The sequence below is a fragment of the Equus quagga genome, chromosome 11, assembly GCF_021613505.1.
Source record: "Equus quagga isolate Etosha38 chromosome 11, UCLA_HA_Equagga_1.0, whole genome shotgun sequence".
Classification (NCBI taxonomy): domain Eukaryota; kingdom Metazoa; phylum Chordata; class Mammalia; order Perissodactyla; family Equidae; genus Equus; species Equus quagga.
The window spans coordinates 35,207,723-35,231,223 of record NC_060277.1 but is presented as its reverse complement, the minus strand read 5'-3'; the positions used below and the strand labels follow the sequence as shown (position 1 = coordinate 35,231,223).

General features: G+C 38.7%; 1 protein-coding gene across 1 annotated transcript in view; it reads left to right on the top strand.

Annotated features, from left to right (window-relative positions):
• KLHL32 (kelch like family member 32) overlaps nucleotides 1-23,501 on the top strand; it is a 190,334-nt gene that overhangs the window by 137,819 nt on the left and 29,014 nt on the right. The window lies entirely within an intron of this gene.

Sequence of the window (23,501 nt, the reverse complement as noted above, 5' to 3'; positions counted from 1 at the left end):
GTTGGTGGGTATGAGTTTTGGGTATGAATTTTAATTATCTCTGGTTCTCCCCTATAAACACTCATCATCAAAATTACTCTGGTCAGTTCAAAGTGGGGAATTGCCAAATTTTCCTTCACTTCCCAAAGGGAAAAAGAAAGACTTGGAATGCATTCTGCATTTAATTATTTCTGACCGAATTGAGATCTGAGCTGACCATCCTGGTGGCTTCTATCTCCTTTTGTGGCACATTGAAGGCACTGCCAGAGATTGGCATGGTAAAGTACAGATGTCTGAGGGTCCAAAATTCCGTACTGCCCACTTAAGAGTTATCATAATTGCCTCTCTAAAGGTTACTAATAATATAATGTAGAATTTTAAAGACTGCTTTCTGCTGCAGGCAATATTTTTTTTATAACTGGTCCTCAAGAAAGAATTAAAAAACTCACATAAATATGATCAATTTAGCCATTCAGCAGGAAATAAGAAACTGTTTTGGCTTTATCTTAGTAAATAAGTAATTCTCTCATACTCAGCCCAATAGAGAAAAATCAAATCAGACCAGCCCTATGGCCTCAGGTATAGTTAAGTTCATTTTTGCTGAGGTTATACTAGTAATGCAATATGCCATGGAAGAAGCTAATATTCAGCCCAGGGTGAAGATTGGGTATGCCAGAGGATTAGTGTCAGGGTGCTTTACAGAAGTGAATCTTGATGGACAGGCTGGAGACAGATCTACAGAATCTCATTAAATTGCTGAATTGTTCATTACGGAACGTTCTTACTGTAATAAAGTGCTCATTGACTTTGACAAATCCCCATCCCATGTCTTAAAGAAGAACAGTGAAGCAGGGGTGTTGGGGAGGAGAAAGGAGATTGGCACCAAGGAGGACAGGTGATAGAAAAGTGGACGGAGGGGTAATGCTATTTAATTAATATGTGCAGCTGGTAACTCATGTGTGAGCCCTGTAAACACACACACATGTTTACATGTGTGTCTCTTCCACTATCTGCTGATAATATAATCTGGGACATTCCCTTTTTTTGGTGAAAGGTCTCATTTTCGTTATCCACCAGACTTAACACAGTCTGGCCCTGAAGAACGTGTCTTAAGAAACTTCAAATTATCCTTACCTAACAAACTCTTTTTTTTTTTACTTTTTCCTGCTGTCCCTTGTCCAGTCCCTTTTCTGCTAAAATGTGCTGCAGGCCATAATAACCATTCTGTGGATCTGGAAACCTGTGAAATCCCCCAAGATTATACCCTATATTTGCTCTTTTTTTTTTTTTTCCATCTGACCTTTTGAAACTTTGTCTCTTTTTTTACAGAGGGCTTCTTTCCCCCCCCCCCCCAGACAATTTTTTTCTCCCGCCCATGGCTTGAAATTACTTGGCCCTTGGTTAACTTTACTTTATATTCACAGGTAACATAGAGACTGGAACCATATACACATTTTAGTGTATAAGGACATGGAATTCCCTTACACACTGTTTGTTTTTTTTAATTCAGTTCAACAATTTGGTCTTATGTTTCAAGACCAGTGATTTCTCAGGTTTCAGATGAAAGACACCAAATTGGTTACTGGGCTCAAAGAAAGAGGAGACTAAAAATGAGCAGATCAGCTGAAGAGGAAACATGGGGCATGAGGTCACTCACATCCGTGACCTGGCAAATCTCCACCAGTTTTATTTTGCTTTCAAGTTGTAGCTCTAACTTAGGACTTTGTTTCAATAGGGCCCTGTTAAATTTCTCCTGTTAGATTCAACATACAGTTTCAGACTACTGAGCCCGGGTCCTGCTATAAAACTTAGAGTGAAATAATGAAGCAGTAAAACAATTCCATACCTCTCCCATGTATTGAGTCTATGTTCATTTTCATGGGAAGCGCTGGCTCATCTCAGTTTTCTTCTGAGGAAAGTGCATTCATGGCCTTGTCTACCTCAGATTCTCTTTTGCTAGAATGAGGGGGAGATTACTTTCCATGGGGGTACAGTTTATAGAAAAAGTCTAAATATGATGTAAATTCTTATATTTGCTAGAATAGGGAGAAGGTGTGGCTCTCCAACTATCAGTATTTATTGAGCACCTACTGAATGCCCAAAGCCATGCTGGAGTGTAAGGCTGAGTACAGGTTTGCTAACTCCATTTCCTTCTGCCAGGCCTCACCCCAACTGGGGGGGATCCTTATGATTTTAAACCACGAATCCAGCTCTTTATTGTTATTTCATCCCTGAAGTATCAGAAATAAGAAAGATACTTTAAAATGGATAAAGATATTTTGTGCAAATAAAAATGAATATTTCTTCAGGCTGGCCTGGTAGTGTAGTGGTTAAGTTCATGCACTCCGCTTCAGCAGCCCAGGGTTTGCAGGTTCAGATCCTGGATGTGGACCAATACACTGCTTATCAAGCCATGCTGTGGTTGTGTCCCACATACAAAATAGGGGAAGACTGGCACAGATGTTAGCTCAGGGACAGTATTCCTCACTGAGAATAAAAACAATAATAATAATATTTCTTGAGCTTCTGTTATGTGCTAGGCACAGTGTTAGAAGCTGAATCCTGGGGTAAGAAGCTTGATAAAAATGTTCAATTATTGGCTCAGAGAGATTTGGTTTAGTTTCATCTCTGAATGTGAAGAAGTTTTATTTTCCTTAAATTATTAATTATTAACTGTTTCCTACTTTTAGTGACGAGGACTTATCTTACTATTTTATAAGGACAGCACGTATATCAATGCTTTTCTTCCTTTATTAATGTTGGGTTGAGGGCACCTCCTTGTATTTTGAGCTTGACTTTGCCCGGACTTAATGGATAAGACCAAATAATTCAGTGCTCACATCACTGATGTCAAACAGGATCAGACCTTAGCAGGGAGAGAGTCTCCTTTATCCTAGTCGTATCCCACTTTAGTACGGCAAAGAGGGACCATTGTCACCTGGTTGGGAGCTGGCAGTAATCCCGTTTACATTTGACTTTTGATTATACATCCCCAGAGGCAGAGGCTGTGCCTCTAGTGTTTGCATTGAACGCTGCTATGTTGGTCTCTTGCACTCTATAAATAATAAATAAAAATAATGTCGAATTTTCATATTAAAATGTATTGAATGGATAATAAGACAGCCTACTATTCCTACATAAGGCTGGATGTATTCTAGGAAAATTGGTATACAAAATGAGTTTGGCCTTTTAAAACTGCATTTTTCCTTGTATTTTTGTTGGAAATTTGCTTCCGTTAAGTCGTACCATTTAACATCGCTGGAGACGTAAGTCCCATGTTGTTTAGAGTAGTCAACAAGCTCAAAGGTAGTGGTTTTTCGACAAGCCCCTCCTGGGCTTTTTATCTACACCACAAAAACACCCACGGTACAGTTTGATTTAATCATTTTCCTGAAAAGGAGTCCCAGAAGGTGAACCCAAACAAAAAGCTACTAGCCCTAGATAGTTGGAAAATAGAGGACACTGGCGATGTACTCAGCCGCCGTCTTTTATCTCTTAGATGATAAATTTGACCCAAATGAACCTCTGGCCAGGGAGAAGCAAGGGCTCCAAACAGTACTACATGTCAAACAATGCTATCATAATACTTCATATTTGAATGTCATATCACAGTTTCGAGAATGCTTCTGCATTTATCATTGCTTTGCTCTCCTGTGGTACAAATTGGGAACCTGAAGTAACAAAGCTAGAAATTTAACTCATGTCTTCTAATTCTTGGGCTTTTTCCACTTTGGTCCACAGCTTCTCAATTCATAATAGAAGCTCAAATTACTTGAGAGTGGTGGACACAGAGGTGCATCAAATTAATCCTGTGACTTTAAAAGACATTAGCGAGGACTTAGCCATTCCTGTTCTCTGGTGTAGTGCCCACCTATTGAAAGGATAATGGGAAACTCTCCCTGCCTCCAAGCGTGTGTCATGTTGCTAATTCTAACCCTGTGCTTCATGACATGTGCTTCATTCATTTCAAGTAGTTATTGAGCGCCTGCTCTGCCCGATTGTGTCCTGTTGAGTACAACCGTTGCCTGCCTCTGGCTTCTAGGCTGTCAATAGTGGGAAGATCCAGTGTGGTCCTGCTTTCCTGGATCTTATGACTGATAGGGAGCTCTACTCTCGCTCCTCTTTCCCACCTTGCCTGATTCCCCCCCAGTGGGGACTGACCTGTGCCAGATAGTTTAATGCTTTCTTTGCTAATTTGGGGCATGTTGAAAGGATATGGCTAGATTGGAAAATGAAATGTTTTTATTTGGACATTTCAATACCACCCCATGTCCCTCTGCCTTTTCTTCAGTACTTTATTCAGTGTTAACTCTTGTTCATTGTATATACCCTCTAAACAGCTTTGCAAACCTTTGTCAATCCATGTGGTACATGCCAAACCTCAGAGAAATTGGACTGTGGGTGATCGTTTAATCAGAGAACTCCATGAGTAGTGTTCTTGTATTTAACACTTGGACCTTGGTGACTAGAAATGAAATAAAATACTGTGGCCTGAGAACTCTTATCCCCAAACAAAAATGTAATTTTTCATCATATTCCCACCCTTCCTCAATTTAATTTCATATATGCATATATCATTACTGGGTTTTTTTCAGATAGGTACTTTCTGGGGATCTTCGTGATATCTCCTTAAGCTAATTAAATGTGTACCATTTCTCAATTTCCTTCCTGAAACTTCTTGCAGTTCCTCCTAGCCATCTAGTCTTTTCTAAAAATGTGATGAGAGTATCTCCATTTCCTTCTTATTCGATGTTGGTGAAGAGAATAAAGAGTGGCTCCTTCGCATGCCAGATAGTGCTATGCCCGGAAGATGTTTTATCCTCTGAGGGCCCCCAGCTGGACACTGAGCAATGCTGCTCTTTGAGGGTTTGATGCGCGAAGCTGCCAGAGTGTATATTTAGTCATTTGTCCTGATCTACATGCAGCTAATTCCTCTGTGAGGACTCATCCCCGAGGAGCTTGACTAGCGGGCTTGCTGTTGTTTGTCTGGGCTGTGTGCCTTTGCAAGACGCATGACACACGCATTTCAGAGGGACTTTGTGCCAGCTAATCCTCAGCACTAGAGCTGTGGGTTGTCAAGTAGCTGTGAGGGGCAGTGATTATCAGAAATTACAAGAGACCTAACTTGTATTCATGTGCTGCTGTTCCCATGAGTTAATAGTTTTTTTCCTTCTTTTCTTTTAAAAAAGAGCACAACAGAACAACAAGGCGATTTATGAGATATGACATATTTATGTTCTCTGCTTCTAATTTTCATTGTGATTCATGTTGTTTCCACACTGATATTTTTGTTGTTGCTGCTGTGAGAAGGAAAAAGATGACTGGAGAATATTACTTATGCATTGGTGGCCTGCAGTCATCTTGCTGTTACGTGGGTTATCAGGGATTTAAAAATAAACCCAACTATAAGCTATATGTGAGGTAGAAACCCCGAGGCTAGGCACAGAAGTTCATCAATAATAATAACCACAATAATAATTCTTTATAATCCTGGAGAGCTTTATATTTTTTAAAGCATCTTTCCACATAGAATTTCGTTTGGGTCTCTCATCAGCCTTGTTAAGGTTGGTAAAGCAACTATTACCCAAATTTTAACACGTGAGGAAGCTGGAACTCACAGAGGTTAAGAGATTGATTGACTCACTTCACAGTGTAGGTTTCAATGCAGTCTCACTGTATTCCCTTGAAATACACCAAATCTTTAACAAAACAGAACCTCAAAGTAGCTGATACATCTCCTCACAGTCAAAGAGGTTATATTACTCTATGATGAGTGAGCCAGCGGTATACATTTCCTAATAAATTACCACTTTTCATTTTCACCTGTTGTGTGGCTTGGTGGGAAGTTGCAGAAAGGACTCCAATAAAAGTAGTACAAGAAAGTGTTGCTGAGGCTCCTTCTTTATTAGAGGCTGGAAAATTGGATTTGGGGATGGTTTGATGAGGGAGAGTGGATAGAGAATTCTGGCAGAGGTAGAGAACCACCTTTCATTCCTTCAAGGCACAAGGTGATGAAGTATAAAGCAGGAAGCGAGGCCCATAAGGGAGAATCACTTTAAAATCTGATCAAGAGATTTAAATCAGTGTGAAAGAAAACCTGGAGCACCATTCTTTTTGCTGCAGGTATATAGATGGTGTGGTGGAAAGCCTGCAGGCTGTTGTTAGAAATCGGGTGGAACTTTGGTAAGGATTAATCATTATATCTTTATTTTACACACAATATATTGAAAATTTAGAAATTTATGCAGCAGAAATTGAAGTTGGGCGATAGCCTAGATAGGGGGTTTAAGAGAAAGGGAGAAAAAAATATCGATTTATTGAAATTGATAAATGTTAGTCTCTTTCCAACAGAACAGAGCCTGTGGTCACATCCCACATCACCAAACTATTTCTGTGGGAATCGTTATTAGGCCAGTTGAGTGCCCCATGGCCATGGTGTTCATGCCAGTGGCCATATCAGACTACTGAGACTTCCTGTTCTTGGCATTCTAGGAGAAAGGCTCTAAACTTAGCCATAGAGTGGCCCAGAGGCTCTAGAATTATTTACATTCAAAAGAGATGCCTGGCAAAGCCTTGACATTGATTGTAGAATACTGACATTCTCACACACTCCTTTCACCCCTTGCCTCCAGAACTTTTGCTATAAGTAAGAATAAAGAACACCTTAACTCGACACATCTGGAGGAGAAAGGTGGCCATTCTAAGTTAGTAATCATGGGCAGCATTCATAGATAAAGATAATTCTTAGACTTCTTTTATGCCCACAATACAGAGTAATGCTTTCTCTGTGGTGAGGTTCTACTCCATAGTCTGACCACCTCTGTGTTACTTGGAGTGGCACATTGGAGGAATGCAAACAGATTTCAATATTCCGGTAGACAAACCATAACCAGGAAGAAAAATCCTCTTAGGAAAAAACATCCTTGATGGATTCCAAAAATAGGTATCACAGGTTTTTGACATTGTTCCCCTTTTTCTGTAGGAAGTATTACAAGTCAGTTTTGGTAAGTGGCACAGATATTACTTATGCTTCAAGAACAGAAACTAAAAAGAGTCCTGCCAGCTGGAGGCACATATCTTGTTTGTGTGTGTTTTTGTTGATGAGAAGTGCCCACACGCTACCTCCTCTGGCCATGCAAGGAAATCAGGTAATTGAAGAAGTGATGGATGGTGCACTAAAGTTTAAACGTTTTAGGAGGACCTGTCTTATTAACACTTTAAAACAAGTGAGCATAATATCATTAATTTTGATTAATTCATTTGCTCTTAATATAGCTTTTAATTTGTAATTCTATGTGAATTACAATGTAATTTGGCATTAATTATACTAAATTGACTATAAGTCAGCCAATCACAGTGGGAAATTACTCACAGCTGAAAGTAAAACTAAACCTCTGCATCCAGAAAGGATGACACTTAGTTAAGAGGCGAATACTCTTTAGGCATCCCCGTCTTTGGCCGTGAGAATGACATTGAACCTGCTGAGGACTGTGAGCAATTTCTTATTCTGCCCATTGCTGGGACTATACACTCTGGAGTGAAGCCCAATATAAAGGGTAAATAATAAACGAAATGAAGGAGTTGATGTATCAGGTTTGCCAGATCCCCCAAAACATCTTTCTCTCTTCTCATTTCGTGTAAGATTCAGGCCATGTAAATGGCTGTGTAGTACTTTAGAATGATTAATTCCACACCTCTTGGATTCTAGGGGTTAGAACTGGCACTTACCTGGGTTGGCCTGCTTTTCATCTTCATGCTCTCTGATCCAGCTAGGAAATCCTGTTTGAGATCCCATGTGCTGTCAAGTATCCCAAAGTCAATCCTATTTGGCCGATACACAAACTGCCTTTTGGCAGAAGGAAGTCGTGCCTTAAAAAGCCAGTACCACACTGGGAGAGGAACTAATCCATTAGGAGATAAGGGAGCACTTGTCATGGATAAAGCTTGCTGGAGGTGCCTGTGTGCACACGAGAAGTAAAGTGTCCGTGGAAGAATATGGACACTTGAGAACTTGGCAGGAGAGCAAGGATGGGTTTGCAAAATACTTGTGTTCGAACCATTTGCCAGATATCTTCCTTTGAGAATTGTCTCCTAAAAAAGAATCAAAATGAAAACTTTGAGATGCTACAGAAAGTCATATGACAGATTTAGTAATATCCTTCTTGAAGTGTATTTACATGTAGATGGAACTATGGGAATTTTGTACATTCTGGGTACATTTATGGTGAGCAATTAACCCATAAAATGAGGTCTGGCTATGAGAGAACAAATTTTGCTAAATATTGCATGGAAAATTCCAGGCTGTTTTTAATAACTCTTCTTTTTACTTTGCTAATTATATACCCTTATCTCGTCATTGCAACACACAATCTGGCAAATAAAATGGCTTAGGTTTTATGTAAAAATTTTGAGTAGAGAGCTTAAAAATCACCCTAAATCCTGAGCCAACAGCCACCCTGTCCCCTATTTCTTACACACATGTAGGTGGGGTTTACACCACACATACACTCGCCGGCAGACACATATACACACACAGATATGCACACACAGATTAGATTAGATGCATATTTATCTTTGCAGTTAAAAGACTTTCCTTTGTTTTGCAGTACTGACCTGAATCATAGTACTTTCTTGATTGGCTGTTTAATCTCAAGATTAAAGAAGAAAATAGAAATTAGAAGCTTATTTTTGCTACTCCAAGTGTGTATTCCATTCATCATTAAGGATGTTAATGTCTATAGTTAACAATAGCTGCTATATAACTGCAGCTCTGTATTGTCTCGATGTTCTCCAAATCCCTTTTATGCCAAATTTAGTCTGGCCTATCATAAAATTTTTTATTTCTTTTCCCCAAATATTCTTTTTGATATCAGCATTAGGGTTGGTGGGTTCTAGTCTGTTTCCTACCCTTGTGGGATCTTGTAGCTTCATATTCTTAACCAAAAACAACCCCTGTTTGATCCATGCCCTTTGATGGACGAGCTCGTTTGAGTTCTGTGTGGTGTTCTTCAAGAACAGGAGGATTTGGGGCAGGGGAAGTATCGCTGAAGTAAACAGAGCTGTGGGGTTGAGAGAAAACATTTGCAGGGTATTTCTGCCCTCGGTTTTATCTTCTCGTCATTCAGAATGCCAGCGGAATAAATGGGTCTGTTAATCAAACAGCACTGAGAGGTTAGGTCATTGGAAGCCTTTTTAGTCATTTTGTGCTTTTCAAGAGTGAATTTGTTAGAATTATGCTGAATACCCACTTAAAGCCTCAGCTGATAACCCTACCTGTGTTTTATAACTCTGCACTGTCAGAACTCATAATAAGTCAAACATTCTTTCAGTGGTGCTCATAAGGGAGGAAAAAAAAAACCTCACAAATTTAAGAGTAATTTCAGATTGTAAATGAAAAGGAGAGGCACGACTGTTCATTTGCACCAATCATGCCTGCCTTTCATCTGCTCTGATTAGGCCTGGTGCGGTTTCATCAGACCCCTCCATCACCGAGCTGTCACTCCAGCCGTCTGTTGATTGAAAACAATCAAGGCTCTGATGGCACAATTATTCTGACCCTTTAACTAGAGGCTGCTGTGATAATGAAAGGTTGATTATGATAGTTTGTGCCTCTTTCAGTTTGCCAAGAAGGTTAATTTGGGCATCAGACGGATGTTTAATGGGCGCTTGCTGGCTACACTGAGGTAAATGAGAACGTGCAGTCTTGGATATTGCACGGATATAGTTTGGCTGTCAATCATTGTCATTTGGAGTTTGTGCCTCACACTCTGGAAATCACATTTTATTTTTTCCTTGGGATTTAATTTATTCTGTGCCCCGAGGAAGTTCTTTCACTCGGTGACCTTCACAGCAGCTTTCTCTGCCTTTTTTTTTCTTTTTTCAAATGGAGCTCAAAGGCACAACACATCTAGAAGAGCATTTTTCTTTCATTTTCACTTAAAAATGGAAACTTTAAAAATCCATCCTTATCACTGCCTTCCAATAGAGCAAATGTTTCCGTTCCGATTGTGCAGCGGGGAAGTATACACGACTCGGATACTTCGGCCAGTGTGCTAATGCAGCAGCTCCCACAGTTCTGCACTGTTTCTTACACTAGCCAGCAAATGTAGTAGGTTCGGAATGGGCACACATGTAGAATCGAAGGCTCCATTCCCCTCAAATTTCTCTCATTAGCGTGTCTCCCACCATGTTGAGTTTCTGCTTCCAAGTGCAGCATCTGACTCTTTTGCCCACCTTCTTGGGAAGCCTGGGGGAGGAATGGAGGCAAGGAGACAGATATTTGTCTGTAGAAGTACAAAGCTTATTAAAAATTGCAAATTTCAATTTGTATGTAAGTCCAGCACCTAATCTTGTTTCTATTTGAAGCACAGGGTAAAAATGATTCAGGCACCTAATAATGCTGGCGTTTATGATGTGTAGCTCATTGCGATCTTCTTTTATGCATACCTTTTAAGAAGAAAAATAGCGGAAAAGAAAAAATAAAGGCAAACTTTTATTTCTGTCTCTAGGCTGTGCATAGTGGTCTCGTAGATTAGGTACGTGAGAGCTAGAATCATTGTTCTGCTTTTTCACTTGTGTTGTCTTCATTTTCTTTTTCTCCCAATGAGCATTCAGTAGCGTATTTCTACCCAGCTTTGGACGTTTTTTTCTCACATGTCAATTGTAAAACAATTAAGTCTATAGATGTTAAAGTGACAGCATCATAATGATTATAATTTTACTTCAAGTGTTCTATTTTCACATTATTTCTTGCTTAAAAAAAGCTATTTGTTTTTGAATGGTGAAGAGAGTCATTAAGTGATAATTCAGTCTCACCTGAACAGACTCCAAAAACGCATTATCATTGAATCCAGTTACTGTTTTAATGTGGCCCTTATTTAAGCATGTTTATTTAAAAAGAAATGAGAATAGGAATGTGCATATATGTATATTCTTCTTCACCACACTGGACCATGAATGATTATTTTTGTTTAGCTGTGTGGACAGCATGGATAACATAGCCCTCAGGGATGCTTGGTAAAATTATTGATTAGTTATGTCTTGTTTTGTTTAAGAAATGAGGAGTAAAAAGATAATTAGGGGAGAAATGTGTCAATCAAATCAGTCAATAGTTTTTTGGTATTTAGAAAGAAGTGTGAGGTTAAATTTTAATATTAACTTGTATCTGTGTCAAAGAGTGATTTTATTCTATAGATTCACTGTGTCTGCAAATTAATGGGACGCAAGCAAAGACTGTTTCTTCTTAAAGGAAGTATAGCTCATTATTTCAAATTGCTTTTGGTCTAACCTGACTGGGTTCCTACCTTCCCCCAATCTGTTGTACCCTTTATATCTAACTATGGAAAGCTAATGTCCAAAATAAAGGACTTTTCCTATGTCTTCTTAAGCCCTCCACCACATGCCCACCACTGAGCGCTCACGTTGACTCAGTGCACCGAGAGTTTATCTCCTGAGCAGCAATGACCCCCTCAGAGGGTCCTGCAGAGTATTTTAGTCATTGTCTCCTGGCCTGCTCTGGTGTTTCTTCTGCTCCCAGTACAGGGCCCAGTCATTGGACCCAGTTTCTCTTTCCTCTTCAGTCCTTCCATCTCCACTTTCAAAGTTCCCCTTGCTCTTCAAAAACAGTGTTCCTCCTAATCTTATAAAGATGCCTCAGATCTGTGATTTCTCCAGATTGCAGTCTCATAATTCCAGTTTTCTCTCTTTCAGCAAACGCTTATGGATTTCCTCCTGGGTGCCAGGCACTGGGGCTGAAACACGATCCTTCTCTTAGTATAGCCTTTGGAACAACTACTACTTTCTACTCATTCCTTCATGCACTGCAGCCCCCTTCTCCCTCACAAGTCTTCTGAGATTGTCAAGCCACTGGTTCTCCTGCATTGGGCCTGTCTTTTCTACATATCCATCTTCCTTACGTGACTACCATAGATTGACTCTCTAAGCCACTTCCCCCACCCAAAAAAATGTATGGTAATTGTGCTGAAGAGTGTATCTTCTTTGAGAAAAATATTACTTGTGTATTATACTCAAAGATGTTGCCAGGTGCAAGTAGAGGATTCCTTCTTCTCTAGTTATTTATACTATGATGAAATGGAGTTAGAGAATGCAGTGTGAAATACTTTATTTGAACATCAGTAGCCAGGCTGAAATTCACGTAGTGAAGTGGTCAGTGGTTGGCACTGCATTTATGTGTCTTCTCTGTAACTCACTGACAGTGTAGGCCCTGGCTCCCTAGCCCACCAGCTCCATCCCCTGGGCAGTCAAGTCTGGCCCCTGACAGTGTTTATTCATGTGTTTCAGTTAGTGGATTCCATGCTCCAATCACTGTACTCTGTAGCTCTAAATTAATGTTTAAAGTGACCTTTGAGGATTCTTTTTATTTGGAGGCTGCCAACATTAAACCCTTAAACGCAGCTTAGATGCCACCTGGACATCTAAATTCATCATAGTACCACTTGTTGGAGAAATTTGGCTGTCTCTGTTTCAGTGACCTGAGACAGCTGCTTGAGCCTGTGAGGTCCTCTTGGTCTTTAAAGGTTTAATTTGAGGTGGGGAGTCTCTGCCCGCAAACCTACTCTTGGTTCATTGTTATTGAATCAGTTCATAAAGAAATATATAAAGGCTTGGTGCTCTCAGGATGCTCCAGGGCATGTTTACAAATTAAATAGCTTTTTTTTAACCATAAAATTTATAATGTACCAGTAATATTTAAAACACCCGTGAGGGAAATGACAACATAAAAAGATGGCTTTTCTGTCTGTCTGAAAATCTGCCTACATAGACTGAAACTTCCAAACTTGAGGACTTTTTCTTGCCCTAATTCCATATTCCATAAGTATGTTTTACAGGTACATGTTAAGACACTCGAGGTCAAGAGTAAACCTTGAGTTTTATGGTATTAATAGAGCTTGGAAGTGAATGGCAAATAAGAAGGTGTGTATATGAACTGATTTGAATCTTCTTTCTCACCAAGTAAGTTCCTGGCACATAATGGACACTCAGTAGGACATTGAGGAATGGATGAATGAAAAATCTAAAAGAAAAGATTCCTGGTTATATCATTTGCCCCAGAACAAGAAAACAAGAAGAAAAGTGATCAACTCAAATGATCAATTGGTATTTTAGTTTTCTCAAGCCAAATAGTTTATGTATATTTTTTCTTGCCACTAAGTTAACTGAGTTGAGATTTGAGGGGACTCATGGACATGAATTCAAGTATTTTCAATGAGAGACTCCAGCCAAGTAAAGAAAGTGAGCATACGCTGAGTGTTATGCAGAGACAGCAAGGTTTATGTCTATATCTCTCTTCATTCATTCATTCATTTATTCATGTTTCTCTGTCTTGGGATTTAACAAAGCCACAGACCCTAAATTACTGGGTTGGCATTACTGAGTTTATTTATGTGAAAGGGCTCATCATAAGAGCTAGTTCATAATTTGCAACAGATTATCTGCCAAGCTTTTATTATTGCTTTACAACATGTGAAGTATTTAATATTGTGTAGGAAGTTTCTTATCAACTACAGCAATCTCTCAAAATTTATGTCAATGTTGCACAATATTGTGTCATATAAGAATAGTCTGTGCTGGCTTTATCATGAGTTCTAAAGGATAATTGAATTGAGGATCAGCTCCATCTCTTGGTGGCACATTACCATCATATTAATTCTGTATATTGTCTATATGTCATAGTTTACCAAGTGCTTTCACGTGTTATCTCATTCAGTCCTCTGTAGACCTCTATGACATAACTAATATCATCCTTGTTTTATAGATGATGAAACTGAGCTTCAGTGTGTTGGTGTTTTTCATAAATGTTCAAATATATTTTTAGTTGCAGAAACAGGTCTTTTGACATCAAGTCCTGCCTCCTTATCATGTGTCACATTCACCTATATGGGCACGTACCAGCTAGTGGTAGAAAAAGGCATCAGGGTTTCCCTGGCCTTTTCAGCTCACTTCACCCTGATAATGCATCCTCATTGCACGCAGTAGCTGAGAAATAATGCGAAATGGTGTGACCCAGGTAGGGTCACACTAGTCCTGTTGCCAATGGGCTACAGCAGGGTTTTCTTCTATTGACCAAGTCGATTTTCTCTCATTTTCCAGTGTTGTTCTAACAATATAATCTTAGCGTCTCACTAAATACATGCAAAGTCCCTTTTACATCCAGAAGGACATCTTACATAAAAATATGCAGACACTAACATTTTACTTACAGGTCGCATATCATCAGTCCAGCATCAAGTAATACTCTGATGCCATCAATGATTAGATGGATGAGTATTATCTTTTGGTTCAGAGACAGTCATCAGACCATTGGAGGGCAAGTATAGGAAGTTATTTCTAGTTGTTCCTTTATTTTGCTCAAGTATGAGGAGACCGAGAATGGGTTCCATTTTCCCTACAGCATCATTGGCATAAGTGATGTGGGACATTCCTTCCATCTAAAAAGCCTTGAAGACACTGGATATGGGGATGGTATATTTAATGGCAGTCCTGAGGTAAAAATTTATGTGAATAGTTTACTAAATATTTACATTTCTATGCAAAATCTCATTCTGGGATTCTAAATAAATAGTACCTTTAAGCAATTGCCTTACAAATTTGAAATGTATGTTCTTTGGCTGAGATTATTTTATGTTTTAAGAGATGGTATCTATTAAGTGGGATAATATGATCTGAGCAAAGTTGTTCCCAAGGAGAAAAAGACGATGATGTAACCCAGTTCTCTGCATGTGGGCCTGTGTGCATATGCACTTTGACGTGTACAGACACACACATGTATTTCTGGTGAGTACAGAGTTAGAGACAAAAAACATCACTTTGTTTTTCTGAAAAGAGATTTATAAAAACTATCTGTGCTGTAGAAATCTGTGGCTTGTATACTAGACACAGTGATTAATTTTGGTTGCCTCTCCCACGTATCAGAATTTTGGAGGATGCTACTTTAGAATATTACTTTTTGGTGGATCCATAGATGACATATATCCTAGAGGTAGAAGAGACTCTCTCATCAGCTCACTGACTTTACAGATGAGAAGCCAAATGACTGGTCCAATGTCAGCTGTGTACTCACGCTGCTCTTTGTATTGACTTTTCAAAGGTCTGCTCAAATTGGTGGCCAGTTCTTGCAGGTGGAAAGGACATCACAATATACTGATGCCACCTCTTTTCCTATCTTTATTTTCTCTTCATCTTGATGTATAATTTACCTTTTAAAGAATCCTCTTGTATTATAAGACGGAACTAAAGGACAACCCTTAGGTCACTTTTTATTTGCCTCCTAAAGACCTGGAACTTCAGTTGGCAGGTCTCGGGGTAGTGTTCACTGGGATTCCTCCAGTCCTGTAAGGTTATCCCTTTCTATGGGAAGGAGACGCTTTGGTCTCAGGACTCTTGCTTTTGGTGCTCTGCAGTATGCATTTAAAAAATATGTATGAAGATGACCATTGGGCCCAATATTTTTGTTCTTTCCATTTTATATTTTAAAATAATTTCAAACTTAAAGAAAAGTTGCAAGAATACAAATAGTACAAAGACCACCAATATGATTTGCTGATTTCTTAAACAAATTGCTTAATTTGCTTTATCATATGTTTTCTGTCTCTTGATTGTATTATATATATATATCTTTATTATATTATATCTAGATATAAAAATATATGTATGTGGGGCCGGCCTGGTGGTATGGTGGTGAAGCTCACACACTCTGCTTCAGCGGCCCAGGGTTCATGGGTTTGGATCCTGGGCTCAGACCTAGCACTGCTCATCAAGCCATGCTGTGGTGGCATCCTACATAAAATAGAGGAAGATTGGCACAGATGTTAGTGACAATCTTCCTCAAGCAAAAAGAGCAAGATTGGCAACAGGTGTTAGCTCAGGGCTAATCTTCCTCACACACACACACACACACACACACACACACACACACACTCAATATGCATATCTGTAGATAAACATAGTTGCAGAATAGATATATATCGAAAGAGAGACACAGAACTTTTTTTCTTAGCCATTAGAGAGTAAATTGTATGTATCATGTTTTTTTTTTAAATTCCTAAAAAATCTAGTAACTTTTCCTCTCCATGGAAATCTTTAGTAAACAGCAAGAGATTTCTATGATCTGAAGAGAAACCAGAGTACTCTCAGGCACAAATTTTATGCTAAGGTGAAAATAAGAACATTTATCAATCTCCCAACTTTATGTAAAGTTTTAAATGAACAAGAAAGCACATGTGTTATTTTCATATCTTCTAAGCTGAATATTCTTTTTAAAATCTGTCAGGTCTTTTTTCTGACAGTATATGAACCTGGGGCCTCATTAGATGTGATTCTGTTGAAATATGTTTCTTAGAGGAAAAAATAACCTATGTGTCCTATGTAAGTCTGTAGTCAGCTAAAATAGTTAATGTACAACCTCCCTTGAAAAATCTGGTTTACCAGCAAAATATTGACATAAATTTAACTATAGCACTGAAGTGAGCACTGTTATAATTTTAAAATTCCTTCTTGGTAACATTTTCCTTGTTCTGCTAGAGGAAAATGTGCTGATCCTGTGTCCCTAGTTTCCAGTGCTTTTGGATTTTATAGGATCATTGTCTTTGAATACAAATTTTTCATTTGACCTCAAATAAGAGAATATGTCTACAAAATTTGGTACATTTATTTATTAATATGAACTTTCCTCTCCATGGCAGTCATTATTCTGGTTTAATATGTCACTGTCTGAAACTTACATGCCTCATCTTAAAAGAGATGAGCTTCCATATAGTTTAACACGGCGAGTCCCAACACCTGCTCACTTGCACTCGGGAAACTTTCACATTTATCAGCTAAAGAAACTGTATGTAATATTAAAAATGTGTCTTGCTAAAGTTTTATGTTTATGTTTATTCAAATTTAAGGCATTATGAAATAATATAGAAAATAGTGTACTTTCGTGTAATATATACTAGTCAATGCAACTTTCCTTTGGGGACATGGATTTGAAGAAGCAGGGTGTGCCTGGTACTCTGCTAGAAAGGAAAAGTTCTGTCTGTGCATTGTCACTCATCCTATTAAAACATGCTCTCATGGCTTCCCACTCCTTGTTGCCCAAGTGCTCTCTAACATGTCCGGCTCCTTGGTGGAGGTTCAGGAATGTCTGTTGGTTGTTGATTTGCTCCTGTGCCCTTCCTTTGTGCCCTTCTGAATTTGCACAAGTGTAGAATTTGTGCTGCCTTTCAGGCACTGAGGGGAAACTGGTGCCCTGGCTTATCTCAGTGCAATGACAGGACCGGCTAGGAGATAGACACTTTTGTCTTCACAGCGTGGGCTCCTGCAAAAGGGAGGGCTCAATTTGCCCCTTCAGCAAAGCTGTGTGCAACCAAGTTTTAAGTTGGAGAATAATTATAGCTATCCCTGGCCAAAGGGGGCAGAATAAGGCTGGGGGCAAAAATACCGGTCCTTGCTTACTCAGCTCTGGCTGATGAGTCCTATGATAAGAATATCCTTTTCACTGAAAAAGGAAATACTTGTGAGTAAAGACAAAGAAATTGTTACTTCTTTTAGACAATGTTGTAAGGGCTTTATCTTTTGTTAGTGTTGATTAAAAGGACTTGATCACTCATCTGATGAGAGCTGCTTTTGTACAGGGCATTTGTATATGTATTTGCCAGATATAAAGGCACTTTTCTGGAAGAGTGCATTGATGTGTATTCTTGGATTTGGAATAATGTCATAATTCATACAGATATTTCTCAGGAAATCTGTGAGTTTTTGCATTTCTGTGTGGTCACGTTGGGTAGTACACATACGTATGGACATGTATAAGCAGAGTTAGATTCCAAAACAGCTACTTCTTTCAAAGGATCAAGAATTTTAGATTTCAGAACAGCACCTTCTATCTGAGTGTTTTCAAGCATGAACAGTAAAGGAATTTGGATCACAACTTGAGGACTTGTGATGTGAGGAATGTAACATTTGTTCATGTAATTGATATATTTCTGAAATACATATGTGTAAGTTACATATTTGAATTAGAGAAAAATTTGTAGAGTTTAGGATTATAGACTTATATTTAGGATTATATATATCATATATTCTACTCCATAGAATAGCAATCAGTGAGGATACACTGAGAAAACTAAAAGGAAGGGATTATCTTTTCCACATATATATACATATATTGTAATTTAATAAGGTTTTTTGTGTGTGTGTGAGGAAGATTGGCCCTGAGCTAACATCTGTTGCCAATCCTCCTCTTTTTACTTGAGGAATTTTGTCATTGTCAATTAACATCTGTGCCAATTCTCCTCTATTTTATGTGGGATGCCACCACAGCATGGCTTCATGAGTGGTGCAGGTCCGCACCTTGGATCTGAACCTGTGAACCCTGGGCTGCCAAAGCAGAGCGTGCAAACTTAACCACCATGCCACTGGGCTGGCCCCTTTTCCATACATTTTTGATGCAGGTTTAGTTAATAAGGAATAATCTAGAATTAAAATATATATTCCCAAAAAAAGTGAAACAGTAATTCAAGAGTCAAAGGATGCCGTTTTCCCTAAACACTTGTTCTATCATTACAAACTTTTTAATTGGTACAATTAAAAACATGCTTTTGATGTAGAAGTAATCCATAAGTGAGACTCACTGAAAAATATTGGTAACCTGTCTTGAAGCAAAGCATACGTTTTAAAAAAATAGACTTTATTTTTTCTAATTTAGAGAATGTGGAAGTTATATTTGGGCTTGAGTACATTTGCCTGGATTCTACCTTAAAATAATTATTGCTAGAAAAATAACGATGATGTGAAATAGTAGAAAACACGTTGTCTAAGTAAAAATGGGTTCTAGTTTCAGTTTTTCCACTAATTATCTGCATGACTTGGAGTACATCAGATAACTTGTCTCTATTTGGTTTCTATTTATAAAACTGAAAAGCTTGAGCCAAATGTACTTTAAAGTGTCTTCCTGCTGTAATATTTTATTGTTTATTTGAGGGCTTAAAAGACTACAATGTTCATTGCATTGCCAAGAACCTCAAATAGAGGTGGCCAGCACCAGTGCTGTGAAGGAGTAAGACGAGGGCCTTATATAAGTCAGTCCAGTACACTGCCGCAAGCTGCTGTGTGGAGTTTTGAGGGCTTAGAAGGGCTTTATAGGAAAGCTACAAAGATGAAATAATAAAATAGGAAACTGAAGCCTGTGATAGATGGATAAATATATAAAGGAATCGATATTGTTTGCTCAAGAGAAATAGCCTAAGAATATAGTCATGTGCTGTATAATGATGTTTCGGTCAACGACAGGCTGCATATATGATGGTGGTCCCATAAAATTAGTACCGTATAGCCTAGGTGTGTATTAGGCCAAACCATCTAGGTTTGTGTAAGTACGCTCTAAGATGTTTGCACTATGATGAAATGTCCTAACGACACATTTCTCAGAACATATTCCCGTCAAGTGATGCCTGACTGTAATTATAAAGAATTTGCCATTTATGCAACAAATATTAGTAGCCTACTATGTGCCAGGCACAGTTATTGTCAAGGATCTGAGGATGAGATGAGTTGACGTTGGAATAAGCTGTAGCAAATGCTCCTTTTACGAAGGAACAGTTCTCCATCAGAGTAAGATGAACTAGATTGGGTCAGGCAGGGTGCTTGGGGATCTCCTGTAGTCTTTGGAGATGACAATCCCTGTGTTTCAGATGGTTTAGGAAACATCTTGCCCAATGACCATGTTTGTTTTTTTGTTTGCTTTTTTTTTTGAGGAAGATTAGCCCTGAGCTAACATCTGCTGCCTATCCTCCTCCTTTTGCTGAGGAAGACTGGCCCTGAGCTAACATCTTTGTCCATGTTCCTCTACTTTATATGTAGGACGCCTGCCACAGCATGGCTTGACAGGCAGTGCATAGGTCCGCATCACAGATCCGAACTGGTGAATCCCGGGCCGCGAAGCAGAACGTGTGAATTTAACAATTGTGCCTCCAGGCTGGCCCCTTGCCCAATCACCATGTTTTTTAAGTAGTCTTTGTTATGTTCTCCCAAACTGAATCTTTGATTTCTTTTCCACTCTTGCTGGCTTTGTCACTAAAAAAGACTTTCACTATATGCTCCATTTTCCTCCCAATTAAAATATGCTAGAGTTTAGGGTGATGGGGATGTCAGTATGCAAGAATAAGTAAGATAAAATAGGATTTCAGCCTTCTCTGAGTTATGCTTTCTCAGTGTGGTGTCATTAAAAGCCACCAGTAGCCAGAATAACCATTTTCAAACATGGGCGCCAAAATATACTACTAAGCTAACTGTGGCCTTTGGGTTCCGTGATGTCCCAATGATGAATTAGCCTTCTGCCTACTGCAGTCTCTAACGCCCCTGTTCTAGGATCCCCTTTACCACCTTGCCTTTAATTCAGCACAGCAGTGAATAGTGCCTTGGCAGGCTTCACAGTGTAGAAGTGATTTTGAATTTTCATTGCCATTTCTTTCATTATTTGGATAAACAAGAGCTATCCATGGTTTTAGTGGTTTGTCTCTTTGATGTTTTCACAAAACTGAAAACAGAGTACAGTAACGCTTTTACATTTATTTATTATTATTGCAAAAGTGCACAGACTGTTTATACAACTCACTGTATGCTATCAGAATCAGCTGTTGATTTATAGAACCAAGGTCTCACAATATGCTGTCTTACCCATAATATTAATCTACAAATATCCTATGTCTTTACTAAGGCATCCTACCTAGACTTCATTTAATTTAAACCTTCTTAAGTTTGAAACAACACATTTAATTTACTTTAATGAGGCAGCAATTTGCTGTTTCACAAATGGGAATCTATCTAAAACCTTCCTACTCAAGTGTGTGGTCCATGGACCAGCAGCATATGCACCACCTGGGAGACTGTTAGAAATGCAGACTCCCAATCCTCCTCCCCCCGTCTATTGAATCAGAATCTGCATTTTTACCAGAAACCCGGGGTAATTCATGTGTGTGTTAGGTCTGAGAAGCAGTGGATTTAAATCTATAAATAGCACTATATCCAGGTGAGATTGGTTTGAAGTTGGTGGCAGAATAGTTAATTGTAAATTGTATTTACCTTTGATCTGGAGAAAAGATAAAGTCAACAAGTATGAATGACTTGTGTAGTCTGAAAATATTTAGATAAAGGTGTGAAAATTATATGAAATTTGTGAAAAGTTAGAAATATTGGCAAGAAATAAGAAAAAAATTATCCCTGAAAATGCAAACTAAATGTATGGGCACAAAGTATTCTATAATACATAGTATTTGGGGAAAGTGAACATGGAAAGCATCATGATACACGTGACATAGGGCTGATAGTAGACAGAAAGCCAGAAATTGATCAGTGGTAGGTCACAGTGGTCACTGTTTCACTGCCAGTTGAATTCGTTATAGAGGTTTTCTTAAAGACAGAGCCTAGTTGTGGCTTGTGTACCTCTCATGCAGTAGTGACACTGTTTGCTAGAAAGATAAACGTAAGTCGGAGAGTGTTAAGAGATGGGTTAGAAGATTGATTATGGCATAGGAAGAACTGATTTATGAGGAAAGAGAAAAATTATTAAATGGGCAGCACTATGCTATAAAAAGTGGCTGTGTATTTATGTTTCTTGAGTGCTGTTTCCTGTAGTATCTATAAGAAAGATGCAGAAACATTAGGATGTAAGGACACTGAGGAATTTGTTACAGAGCAAAGCAGTATCAGCTGGAATTACTCGATTAAATTAGGAGCAATATCAAAGGTTAACTTTGAGAAAACTTTATCTGGTGCATGAGAAATGACCTTGAGTGGGATGACTTTATCCCTGAGAACTTTTGAAAGCTCTGTGGGCAAAGAATGGAAAGTTATTTATTAAGCTGTTGAATAATCTCCCCAGGGAAATAATTGGAACCCCATCCCTTGAAACTTCTAAAATTAGGGTGGAGAAAAACCAGGATGTTGCCTGTGGCAACTCTCTCCACTTCTGGCAGAAACCTGGTGATTGATAAGTGACGTTTTTCTTCTGCAATATCTTTGATTATTGCTGATGTTACCATACCCGGATAAATTTTTTCCATCAGGTTGGTATCTTATTTACATTAAAAATGCCAGTTTCTAGAAAAACAGCTAGGGAGTATCCCTCATTGCCCACGATGGTGTCTGCCCTCTTGGCATTGGTAGCTTGCCTGGCACCGAGGGATGTTCTTTTTTCATTTCTCTTCACTATGTAATTCACTAAGATGCAATTCACTTCCTACATTCTTGTCATCCAGAAACCTAAAAAGTCAAGCCCAAAATATGCCTTGCCTTTGGGAACCCTTTGTCAAAAGGATACAGAAACTCTGAAAGTCTGAAATCATCTGGTGCCTCAGAGAGCTCAGTAATCCTTTTCACCAGGATGAAAACTCAGCTCGTGTTTGCCCAGGGTAAGGGTCCGAGAGCACTGCGCTGCCTTCTCCGTCCCCCTGTAGGTGGTTTTTCTCATGATATGCATCAGCTGGAAAAGGAAGCCCAGAAGCCCAGTTCCACTGGTCAGAAAGCAAGTACAACAAAACACAATTATTCAGTATTCTAATTCATTACTTTACCTTTTCATATAATACCTTCAGATCCACATTTATATTGTCTAGGAGATCTCGTTTAATATAAGTGCTGCTAAGAATAATGCATAGCAAATATGTTGACTGGAGATGTTAGATATACTTCTTTATGCCGGTGTGTGGGAAAGTTTGCTGAACTTAACTATTGTCACATTAATTAAATTACTTTTGGGGCTCCATAACGTGAATTGTTTCTTTGTCGATGCTATTTTCTAAATTATTGTGCAGTTTTGCTATTTGTTACCTAATGCACCTGTCTATAGCCAAAACTTCTTCTTCTTCTTCTTCTTGAAAGAGATCTAGACTTGATCAAAAAGGTTAGGAGCACTTTCTGCTGTTGTGTCCATAACAGAAAGATAATCACCTCTGTATCCTGTTTTTGTGAAAATGGTTCTAACAAATTGCCAATATCTTACATGTGCAAACAACTGTCTTCAAGATGAAACCTAACTGAGAAAAAAATAAAATAAAATTGATAGGTTTGCAGTCTTTCTTGTTCTTCTCTTGCTTCCTGACTGATATACCTACCAAAGGGGCAGGAAAAAAAATCTTTTTTCTTTCTAAATCATTCTACTAGTGTCATATTGATTTTCTCTCAAGTACACCCTGTGGTCTCAGATGATCACAGATTTTCTTGCATTACTTGTATTGATACAGCACCTTGACTCATGGGTTGACATATAGTGCTTGAGTTGTGATGATACCACTCACTGTTGACATTTCCTGGTGGTGGGGTATATCAGACCTCTTATGTATGAAGCATAAGGGAACAGGCTGTTTCACAACAGCATTCTCGTTCTTTGAAAAGTGAATGTTATTATTCACTCTAAGTAATACCTTAAGTCTCCGTCAGTGTTGCTTAACATTGTTGTTAACTCCTACAACAGTGTCTTGAGTTCGTTTGTGTCTCTGCTGTTACAGAAAAAAAATTCTCAA